Here is a 12,575-nt window from a genome sequence, read left to right on the forward strand (position 1 = left end):
CCAAAAAGGCCACCTTTTGAATGAAATATTGGACAAATAAGTAAAAAAGAGGGTTACAAAATCTAATTCATGTGGCAATGTATAGCATGTGAGGTGCCAGAAGGTAACCTCTTTTTTAGATCTTGCTCAAGAAACTAGTGTATGACTGGCCATAAAGATTTACACAATATTTATTTTTGGAGAGGTTTGGAGAGGTTTGGGGACCCTTGGGCCTAGCTGTGTAAAAACTCATGTAGAATTTGATCCCTTTATTCAATCAGTTTCAGATTTTTATCCAGTGTTGTAGACATGTTGGGGAAGCACTGGAAAAAAAATCTGGCTCTTTTCATGTGTTACAAGGTGAAAAAATGACTAGAATATAAACAAATGAAAAGTGTTTCTTTTTTTTTTTTTTTTTTTTTCTGGTTATCTCCTTCCAGTGTGGTACTGAGTAAGACTTATATAAAATCTGATTTTAGTCCTAATGGCCAGGGGGTTACCTTGAATTCAAGTCCTGAACCATGCCTGTGCTGTCTATACTTTGGAAGATAATGTGATTTATTTAAGGTCCTAGCCCTCCAGGCGGAAATTGCCTGTGGGAGGCTGGGGGTTTAACAGGTTAAATAACATCCTGACAACTTTTGACACATATAAATTTAAAGTCGGTTTCAAAGCTCTTTTCAAAATTGTCCGCTTTAGTGCACTGCTAGAGTAAGGATTATTACCCACATTGTCAAACAGGAAAAACAGCAATAACAGTCTATGAAAAGCCAGAGCACTTGTTGTTATGTTTTGTTTTTTTTAATCGCTCTTCCTGCATTGATTTCAGCCATTTTGAAAAGAGCTTTGAAACTTTAAAATTATGTGTAAGTGTTAAAAGTTGTCAGGATGTTAACAATGAAAAGAAGAATTACAGGTACGTTATTCAAACAGTTGTAGCAACACGTGGGGATGTATAACGCTGTATTTTTTGGAACCTCGATACTTACTCTTTAATGTGCTGGCCAGGTATGTACAGCAAATAAACAAATGTGCTGATGAATTAATTACTGAAGGTAACACGTGCCTGTAGAGGAATACAGACAAACATGTAATATTACAGTAGAACTTCTATTATCTAAACTAATTGGGACCATAGGCTGTTCAGATAATCAAATTGCTTGGATAATTGGATTGTTCTGATAATCGAATTAGGACAGTGACATTTTTTTACATGATTTTCACACATACAATTCACCCATTTATCTGTAACTATATCACACACAGTACTGCACTGTTCTGTAGATACCAGAGATTGAGAGCTGAATACCCCTTTCCTTGCAAACGCAGAAGATCACATTACACAAAGAGACAGGTAAACAAGGGGTTGTTTGGCTAACAAAGGTGTCAGATACTCAGAGTCTGGGTTAGCAGAGTGTTACTGTATTACTTAAACATGGCAAGTTAATGTGAGGTTTGAAATGAAAGAGTCGTTCACAGGCTGAAAATTCACACAACAATTGAGTTAGGGATAATAACGTCCATTATAAAGTCATACTGTATATGTTGTTTTATTTTTACCCATTGAAGCAGTTGAAAGAAATATCAATACTTGTCTGGAGGTCTTTGAAATTGGGCAGTGATGCAGCAGGTTTATGTAAAGCAGTGTCATCACTGGACAGTCAGTTGACAGTGTGATAACAGATCCATCTTTAGCCTGAAATGTTAAACAGATTGGAGATGGGCCCAGTCACTGCCTGGTGGGATAAACAGAGAGTTTGATAAGTAACACACCTTATACAGACCATAAATTTATGTAGGCAGCACTAAGGCAATTTATTAAAATTCTTACAAATTACATCCATTTGATAATGTTTAAGGAGGCATGTTTAAGTGGTGAGCAGTTTATTTAGCATAGAGAATGCATAACTCCCCAAGGTATATTGAGCTCAATCTTATCTCCACAATTGGAACCATCAGTAAAAACAAAAACAGAAAGTGATTGGCATTCTAAGAACTTTTGACTGCTGGTGAAGTCAGTGCCTTATGGCTGTTTCACATTAGTCTGCAATGAAATTAAAACAAGGATTGGTCACTGCATCTCAACAAATCAGTAGTAGACTGCTATGTCACCTCCTAATACCCAGTGCATATCAATGATGACACCCATCTGATAAACAGTATATTATTGCTGGTACAAATATGTCAGGGATCTACTTTCCTTGACCTCAAGAGGACAAAAACCCAGTTCAAATACTTGTCTGGTCTGTTCCAGTTTTCAGTTCATGCACACACATGCCCTTATGCTGTTGATACATTTTTTAAGCTGTCACATCTGCATGTCAGTCTTACTGATTTCTGTAGACACTCACCTTTCCATATGTAAATTTAATAGCTGTATCTATTGTATTCTTATTAGGGAACTTAATACTGTTTAAATGCACTTACCTCAGATGTGTATTACTGTATTTGTTGGAATGTCAGTAAACACTGGTTTATATAGACAGTTATAGCAATTTCCAAACTAGAGCTATCTAGAGGAATCCATCCATCTGTCAAAATTACATTGTTATCACGATGATTTATTTCTTGTGCTACTGTATTTACTTTAAAAGTTTTATTTTTGTTGAAATGAACAGAGGAGATGGTGAATATGGCTAATTCAAACAGTGCTATTGAAGCAAGCACTGATTAGAAAATATGTCTAAAAACTTACAAAGAAAATAATAAAAAAAAAGCAAATTGTGCATTTATGGTAATACATTGCTGACTTGTTTCCCTCACTTGGAGCCTAATATCACCATCATTTGATCATTTAGGGTATTTGGTGTAACAAGGTTATGAAAACTAAATTTAACAATACAAGTGTGTCTTCAGTATATTTCAGTATCAGTTGTAAAACGCCATGGCTGTCATTATTTACCTAACGGGGTTGGTTTTAAGAAAACACACCACTGTTATTGCTGTGCTTTATCTTAGACCATTTGCTATTGTCCGATTCACTACATTGAATTTTTCACTCAAATTACTGTTAAGTACCTTTATTCCTTCAGATCTACATTTCAAGCTTTATATTGTTTTTACTGTACTAGTTTGTTACACTTTGCCAAGCTTGCTTGCAAAAAGCACAACGGTATTTTATTTGTATACCTTTGCCCCGGTATCAGAATTGTATTTCCTTTGGAGACATAATAATTGATATGGCAATTAAAACAAACATTAAGATATTCATTTTTACTGTGTGATATCGAATTTTGTTTTAAAAGTACTGTTATTTTAAGTTGATATTTATAAACCCAGTAGCGTGGTACCCTAGTGGAAGCCAGAAAAACAATTATAATTTTCTTCAGCAAGACGAGATAAAAAAAACTTTGCAGTCCAAGTTTTCTTCCTGCATGCATTGATATGATCTGAACAAGAACCGAATGGATGTTGTAATTCGTGTAAGCAATCTTGCTTAGTCAAAGCAAACTATCTGACGGGCTTACAGAGTGGCAACAACAGTATTGTTTTCTCGACAGATATGTAATAATAATTGCAAACACGTTTCACTGAAATCAAACGCGACCAGCAAAACTTTGCAGCAAAAAAGATAACATTCAGCTAAGCTGCAGTAGACGAATAATGTAGGAAGTCGCAGAATTAAGGAAAGACGCTACGTCATGGAAACAATGACGTCAGGTCTAATTAGCAAGCCGGGAAAGACTTTGTTCCAGACTGCGGGCGGGATTTGCATAATAAAAAAGGGAAAACGCGCTCACTACAGTCAGTGGTAAAGTTAGAAAGACAGAATTTCCATCCGGGAATCGAGCTCGTAACGTAACCGTTTCCACGGCTACTGTGTTTTTTAAGTTTTATTTTATATCGCTTTAGCCAATGGGATGCCGTTTACTAAAAGCCTCAGCCCTCCCTCTTGGCGTGGCTCACATGCCCAAAGCGACGTTGTGTGATGGGCAGGTTTGAAACAGATTGAGAGAGTGGGAGAGGAAGAAAGAAAGGGACGGTAGGGGAGCGAGCCAGCATAAGCAGAGAAGGTTGTGAGTGTTTTCTGTTTCTCCTTTTTCTTTATTTTTTTGGGGGGTTTAGAAAAATTAGTATTAGTCTGTGACAAGTGTGCAGTTAACCCCCCTCCCCTATGTGTGACAAGCTAAGCTATCACTGACGACACGCAGTGTTTCCCTGAGGGTAAAGGGAACAACGGGGAAGGGTTTCAGTCAAGTTTTATGGATGTTAAATGTAAAGAGGAGTGTCTCTCCATCCCGTTAATTACAAGGTGACTGTATGTGTAGTGAGTGAGCAAAGCGAGAGAGATAGAAGTGAGCAAGGCAATAATTGTGCAGCGCATTGGGAACTTGGTGGTTATTTGAATACGGTTGTCATTGCGCTCAATGTTCTAGGGCACACGGTGCCTTTCTTGGGGATTTGTGCACCGGAGACAAGAATGAGGCTGTGCTAATTTTTATGGGAAGACGACCCTCACCCCCACCTACAAATAAAAACAAAAAAATAAAAAACAAAACCAACCGGGTGAAAAAGCAACAGAAAACGCCGAAAGCCTAGGCACGACTAAAATCAGTGATCAAGAGAAATTCCTTGCCGCTAAACACAAGTGAATGGCCGCTTGCATTCCCTTCTGAGTGTTACACGTTTTCTTCAGTTCTGGGTCACCAGGCACCACATCATCATCATCTCACAACAGCAAGTTCGGTTTTATTTTTTTGCAGTCTTCGCTGATCAGTGACACACGCACGCCGGAAGGAGGAACACAGCAAAAAGTGTGTGTGTGTGTATGTTCACTAAATCAAGAAAAATACAAAACAAATATATGAAAACCATTTTTTTTGTGTGTGTTTAATTGGAAAAGAAGCTTACATTTAAAAGGAGTCATACTTGTGCTTCCAGGCTGTATTCATAATCTACAGGGAAATGGTTCTGTTGAGGTAAGAAACTATACGTTTGTTTGTTTGTTTGTTTGTTTGTTTGTTTATTTATTTATTTATTTATTTATTGTAAACGGGAAAACTGTACGGTAGTTAAGTGGCTATATTCGTGCCACTAATTGTAATTTATGTCCGGTCCCCTATATTTTATTTATTTTTGTTACAGAATGCCAGCCATTTGACGTACTGTCTGTACATAACCGCAGTACACAAATGATATTAATCTTTATATCGATAGGATAATCTAACGGTTCATAATTGATATAGTAATACTGACGTCAGACATTGGAGTATCTGGAAATGTAGCAACGATATTTTTTTACTTAATTACAAGTTGCACTACGTTGTTGTAATTTTATTTTTTAACTACTTCGTGATACCGTATTTTTCAAAGTACGAAGACAAGTGTAGCTCACTGACTGTATCCCGAAATCTAACTGCACAGATCAAGTTAGGTTCATGGTTTCGCAGGCCGAGGTTTCAAAATGCACTTTTAGAATTGGTGCTATTTAAATTTCACTGTTAATATGTGTTGCGTTGTCTTCTTGAGGGTTATGTTCTTGTCCTACACATCCGTCTAAAAATCATGTATATTTAATTAAATAACAAGGCCAGTGCAAATTAGTTAAACACATGAACAGGTAAACATATTTTTTGTGTTTCCCAGAAAATTGCAAGGTCGTTTTTTTAATCGATGTAAAGGGTTAGATTGCCTGTATTTATTTATTTTTTAATATTGCTTGGTGACTTTCCCCTATCCGTCTCCCTCTCCGTTGATCTGAAATCCTATTAATTTTTGTGCAAAACGAAAAGGAACGCGCTGTTTGACCTTGACCAATTCGTCCAAAGGCTCTTTTTTGATCTGGTGTTTCATTAAACTACAGACAGCAAAATAACAATCTTATGTTTGTAAATATAAGTAGCAGTGGAGTGTGTTGTTCTCATCACTTCTCTTTTGAGGGCGAATGCTGTCGGTATAGAATTGGCTTTTGCCTCTGTTACAATACAGTATTTGCTAGAATTGATCTTCATTTAAACCAATGATTGAATGACTTAAAAAATGCTAACCGGAAAATTAATAACTTCTCTTACTATGATTTGGATGATAGTTGGACGTATCTAACAGTTAATTCTGTATTGTGCTATTACCTGTTAATTTGATAAAAATAAGATACCTTAGTTATGGTCATACTGTACATATCATATCGGTCAGCTCACGGTACTTTAGACTGGGAGAGAATCCTGTTGTAGGTATAATCGACCAAAGTGACAGTCACTGGATTTGAAAACAAGAGATGTTGTTTTTTTTTTTTTTTTTTTAATCAAATAAAACCAACCGTTTTGCAGTACAGCCACATCAGTAGTGCAGTAGTTTGTACCTTAATTAATCCTTTGTGTAGCATATTCCTTTCCAGAATGAAGAGATCTAGTCGTTATGATTGTTTTTGTTTTTACCTAAGTTTATAGTCAGGTAATATGTCAGCGAAGTGCCTTAAAGCAAGGTAATCTGGTGTCTTTTAAACAGCAATTTTCTAGATCTAAGCAGTGACTATTGATTGAAGGATGAACAGTAGGATATGTGTCTTGTTGTATGGTAAACTATTAGTAATTTCTGTCAGGTGAAATATTTAGCCTACTTATTTCCGTTCACTACTTCAAATAAGCTGTTAACACCAATGGCCTTTTGAACATTCTTTAGCACAATGCAAAAGAGATACAGAATTTGGATCACAGGTGTTTTAAGTGAACAGTTTGTGCATTTAAAGCTACCCTTGGTAATACTTTACTTTGGCGGATTGTTGTTAATCTGACCATTTTAATAATTTGCATTTGAATTTCTCTATTAATTTTTTTTTTTTTTTTTTTTTTTAATAATTTCTTTTGATTTCTTATCAGCAGTCTAAACCCATCAGTCCTGTGTGTGACTTACTGCATGGCTGGTGGTTTTGGACAGTATCATTCTGCTGGTTTGTTCAGTCTGTCAAAAGGTGCACTGTGGTTAAGGTGGTAGCCCTAGCACTTTCCAGTTTGGTTTGATTTCGGGAAGAAAAAAGGAAAAAAAAAAAAACACCGGAAATTTTGCATGCATACAAAAGTCCATGATGATACTCTGCAATAAAAATTGAAGCAGCCCATGGGGAATTCATTCAAAATGTTGTACGTGAATGCTAAGGGGGAAACTGTTAATATAATAACCTCAAATGCTACTCCTTAACCAAGCAATATATTACTTAATTGGGCCATCTAAATGTACCACAGAAATACAACCTTTAGGAAAGTTGGTAATGTGTTTTTTTTTTCTTTTTTTTTTTTTTTTTAACCTGCAGGTGCCTGATAAACCAACAGGATTATATATATATATATATATATATATATATATATATATATATATATATATATATATATATATATATATATATATATTATTTGATTGAGAGAGAGATTTTGTTAGGGTACTTGGCCTGCATTTTAACCTTTTTTTAAAACCACATTATTTAAGATCTATGATTTGGATTGTTTAAAATGAAATGTTCATTAATGATTACCTCCCATCAAATAAAATAACCTTTGACTGCATGTCAAGTGAGGTTACAGAGGTCTTTGGACCAGAACTAATTTCTCTTGTGGACTGATTGTTCAAAAGCTACAGGAACCAGTGCCAGCTTGCTAGATTTTATCTGATTCAACAAATGTAATGCTACAGCATTTTAACAATTGAGAACAAAATGTGAAGCCCTTCCTTCCACCTGTTCTTTCTTGGGTGTCACACAGATGGATTACACATTTTTTAGGGGGAAGGGTGGTGTTGCTGCAGCACTCTATTTCCATCAAGCAAATTGAGATTCTGTCTCCTTTCCTGTGTAGTGTGTGTGGGAATCTCCAGTGTTTAATTATTTTGAAGTTGGGAAAGACAATAGACCCCACTAAAAACCCTCTAAATACAGTAGCTTTCTTGTAATTTACTGTACATATTACCACCAACAGAGGATGCATTTGTCTTGTTTCTCATAATTTACAACAGCTGTTTTATTGAGCTTGTGAATACTTTTTTTAGAACGCTTGCTTTGAGCTGTCATTTATTTTACCCAAGAAGTCAAGTTTGTTGTATTCCAGAATAGGGCAGCAGGATGGTGATGTCTTTTTTTATGTATGTTTTTGCCCTTGACAATTTAACCAAAATGACTGCATATTAATGTTTTTCAAAAAAAACAATTATTCTAATATGTTCAGCACTGATTACATATAACAATGATCAAAAATTGTGCTTTCTAGCAGTGTTTCAAAGAGCAATCCTGAGTATATTATAACAGTACTACTGAACCAATGGGATACAGGAGTCAGATTGTGATTCATATCCTTCAAATATTTGAGTTTTTGTAAAAGGGGGGGGGGACATTAGCAAATTGAAACATTTTAGGCTGAATTTAGGAATACTTTTTTGTGGATTTGTTGTGTTTGTGTTGTAACTAATGGATGCAGACTTTTTGCAATAGATCAGAATTGTACCTTTTATCATTAACTACTGTATTACTTGCTCTACCACCTGAAATGTTTTACATTGTTGGTTGCTGCATTTGTCCAATTTTATTACAGGGCACGAAATAAGCGACTGCAGTGGTGGCAATTGCCATAGTGCCCAGACTGCTTGCCGCAATGCCTCCCAAATAAAAGAAAATAAAAAAAACTTACGGCAAAAGTTGCCTGTAAGGTGGCCTGTAATTGCCGCTGGTTTGCCTCAGCACCAGCACATCTGATCAATAACCCATTCACAATTGAATTAAATTCTGTTTAATCTCATCCTGCGAGAAAATTAGTCCTTATCATAATGTATTATTGTTACCATTCTTTTTACTGTGCACCTCCCAGCACTAAGCCACGAGAAGGACTTGCTGTATTATTGGTTTGTGATGGGCAAACAGAGGGAGAGATGCTGTTAGACTGAGCTCAGTATGACCGCGCTTTCAGGATTTTTTAATCACACGTGTTCACTTTGCTGTGATTTTTGTGTCTGAGTCCCGTGCCAACTCAAACGTTTAAAGAAGAAAGAGCTGTCTAAAGCGACAGCAAAGTGTTCTAGGATTTACTTAATGTTCAGGTAAACAGTGGGTGCACAACAATTCGTCTTTGAATGAAATTGAATTGTGACAGAACAGGCTTAAAATTGCACATTCTAACTCCTTTCATGTCTTCAGTGTATATAAATTCCTAATTTTATATAGACATGGCAATGGCAGTTGCTATTTTATAATTCTGTGTTATCCCCCCCCCCCCCCCCCCCCCCCCCCAAAAAAAAAAAAAAAAACATGGAACATGGTTCAAGTAACAGCTGTACGTTATGAAACGCGTAGGAGAGATAACATAGTAAAGAAAGAAACACAATCTTGAAGTGCATTGATTTCTGTTTTTGTTTAATATTCTCACTACCTTATGTAGCTCTGCCTTTTAACTAGTAAATGTGTGCTTTCACAAAAGAGGTTGTTTAGTATGCTTAAAATCAGCATCCCGTTTTTCCTGTATCAACTCCAGCAATGCACCATAACAAAACTGTAAATCCTTTGCAACTGTAAGTTTCAAGAACTGAAACTATATGTAAACATCTAACATTATGTACATCCAGCTGTTCATCACTGTGACGCGATGCCGCGTTGTTTGTACAGGTTTTGTAAGAGCGGTTAGCAAACTACGGTCACTGCTGACCGAACAACTCATCTGATCACTGTAGTTGTTAAACTCCATTCATGGGTACATCTTCAGCCACTTTGCCTGAAATCTTTCTTTTTTTTTTTTTTTTTTTTTTTTAAAACATTCCCTTCATTGACATTGCTTATTTGTGCTAAGCTTATGTGTAAGCCTCTAGTCTAATCTATGTATTAGTCAGTGGTGTGGAGTTTAGTAAAAATACCCAGAATATTATTTTTTTTCCCAAATTACTCTTTGTATTTTTTCATTATGAAAGTTTTGTTTTTAAGTTGGATCTTTTTTATACCATTTAATTTTTACAATGGAAGTGGCTTCTATTTTATCATTGTAAAAATTAGATTGTGAGTCACTCAGAAAACATTGATTTGTGTTTGTTTTGAATTACAATTTAATCAACATAATAGGTTCTCAGTATTTCTTTTTTGTTGTAGTATGAAATCACCTTGGTGCCCTTGGGTTGGATTTGTTTTGCCTTTTTGCTCCCTAGAACTGCCTTGGTGCCCCTGAATCTTCATGCCCATCGAAGGCAACATTGTCTTGCCCTTTATACCCTGTTATGTGTATTACTCTTGCACGCTGTCAAGAATGACTGCCTGTCTACACCTAATTTGATACTTCACTTGTGTTGATATCCCTTAGCTTTGTACTGTATATGTGTCTACATATGTCTTAGCCATTTGTGAATGCTTATTCACCACTGCTACACCCTGTTAGAACATTGATTTCCCTGCATTTAAGAATGAATGTGAGGGTCTATGTGTACATTTGTTTTAAGTACTCGCCCAGAGGACTACTGAGACAAAGACATAAACTAGTCCTCGTCAGATTTAATTTGTCTCGGGTGAGCGTGAGTTTCTAACCCTGCTCTGTATAATGTACCAAATATGCAGACTTAAATATTTTTTCTCAGTTCAGCTTCTTTCTTTCATATGCATTTAAACATAACAGCCTTTGATTTTATCTGTTTTAGGTAAAGTGGAAACAGTGTTCAGATCTTTCAGGAAATAGCTGTACTTAAGGATTCATTGAGCCTTAAGTTAATCTAATGCGACATTCAGCTGAGAACAAGCTATCTTGGTTTTGCTAAATATAGCCTGCTTTACAATGTTACATTTTGGTGTACTGTTAAAGTCTAGACCTTTTGTAAATGCAAGTATTAATCATGTTGGGAATGTGTGTCTTAAAAACTGCTGTACTTACTGTATAAACTACAGCATCCTGGCACTTGTACTTGCACATGTATTTTAGCAGTGAAGTGCTTGGGTCACATTGGTTATTGATCCCACACTGATTCCATCTGTCTACCACAATTAATTTTAGATGAGCGTCTTTGTTGGTCAGCAGTTTGATATGGCTTTCTAGTATTGTGTTCACCATTGTACCACCTGACTATTGTTGGGGGTGGGGGGGATTCTATTCAAAACTGAATATCGGGTAACCTGGAATCTGACAGCAGTGTCTGCTTTTTCCACATGCAACAGTATGGTAGATGACTCTGTGTAGTAGAGCAGCCCTTAAAAGGAAGTGTGTGTTTTTTTTTTTTAATTATTTTTTTACTGCACCTGTAACGTTTACAGTAACAAAAAAGAAAAGAAAAACAGAAAATCAAATCTGCAGTGTCCCACATGTCATGTTCAGTGTTACACTAAAACGTATTTCCTTTAAATCACAGAACTAGACCAAAACATAGAGTACACTCTATTGTACTCATGATTTACAAAAATCAGCCACATTTTTAACTCTCCTTCTGAACCAGCTCTCCCCGTGCTCACCCTTTGAATGCACTAAACACAGGGTACTCAACTTTTGAAAGCTCTGTGGGCCACTTGAAAAAGTGACATTGAAGCTGGGGGCCGCAACACAATTTCACTTTCAGAAATACCTCATAATGTCCATGTAATATAAGGCATATACAAATCTAGTGATATTTGCTTTTTTGTTGATAATACTATTTCTACTTGTGTTACTGCTTTCAAAAGGAGTTACAATACATTTTTATAACAGTGCCAAAACACTTTGACCCTTGATTATATTGTACAAACACACACACACACACACACTGAAACAGTTTCTTGTTCAGGTACAACAGCAAGCACTGTGTTAACTGAGGAATCAGTGAAAGTCACAAAGCTACTAAATGTAATTTTGAAAGGCACTGACAATGTCGACCCAAGGGATTTTTTCAACCTGAAAAAAGAAACAAGGAGCAGGGCTCACAAGTGGAGATTAGATAAAAGGTGCATTCAGAACAGAAAATAGGGTGGACTTTTTTTTACAGAGAACTGCGGGAATCTGGTACCAACTCCCTAGTAATGTTGTTGAAGCTGACACCCTGGGATCCTTCAAGAAGCTGCTTGATGAAATTCTGGGATCGATAAGCTACTGACAACCAAATGAGCAAGATGGGCCAAACGGCCTTCTCTCATTTGTAATCTTTATGTTCTTAATTATTTCCATGTTTTTGTAAAGCTGAAAATTAACTAAATTAATATGTCAACGTTTTTTCAGGTTATTCAATAACCAACTTACATCAGCAAATTGTCAATACCTCTGTGCAAACCATTATCACATTTGTGCAAAAAATAAAAACAAGTGAAAAACATGTACTTAATGTCATAATTGTGCTTGCATTCCTTTCACCGTCTTCTTTATGTGGGAGTGATAACTTATTGTAGCTGCATAGAGACAGTCGTTTAAATGTCTATCACTGAAATGTGCGATGTTTTGTTTTGGTCGTGCCCATTGATGAAAATGCACTCTCGCATGCATACGTTGATCCAAAGCAGGTTAAGACCTTCTTGGCACTTGTAACAATTGTAGAGTATGTCTCATTCAGTACGTATCACATCCAGAATGTTTCAGAGTTTACTTCCTGATGCTTAGTTTTCAGAACGTTATTGTGCTGCAATTCTATAAATTCTTCCTGAAAAGTAGACTTTTTTTTATGCCAAACTTTTCTGCTGTAACTGAAGCAGT

At 36.2% G+C, this 12,575-nt stretch overlaps 1 protein-coding gene across 3 annotated transcripts in view; it reads left to right on the forward strand.

The window, feature by feature from the left end:
* Nucleotides 1-3,748: 3,748 nt before the first annotated feature.
* LOC121318489 (plasma membrane calcium-transporting ATPase 1-like) overlaps nt 3,749-12,575 on the forward strand; it is an 82,824-nt gene continuing 73,997 nt past the window's right edge. Inside the window, exon 1 of one of the 3 annotated variants that reach the window (XM_041255212.1) lies at nt 3,749-4,898. The gene's annotated coding sequence lies outside the window, so the exon portion shown is untranslated. The remainder of the gene's footprint in view (nt 4,899-12,575) is intronic. The other 2 variants (XM_041255213.1, XM_041255214.1) reach the window with 2 other exon arrangements.

This window comes from Polyodon spathula, chromosome 7 (assembly GCF_017654505.1).
Source record: "Polyodon spathula isolate WHYD16114869_AA chromosome 7, ASM1765450v1, whole genome shotgun sequence".
NCBI lineage: Eukaryota > Metazoa > Chordata > Actinopteri > Acipenseriformes > Polyodontidae > Polyodon > Polyodon spathula.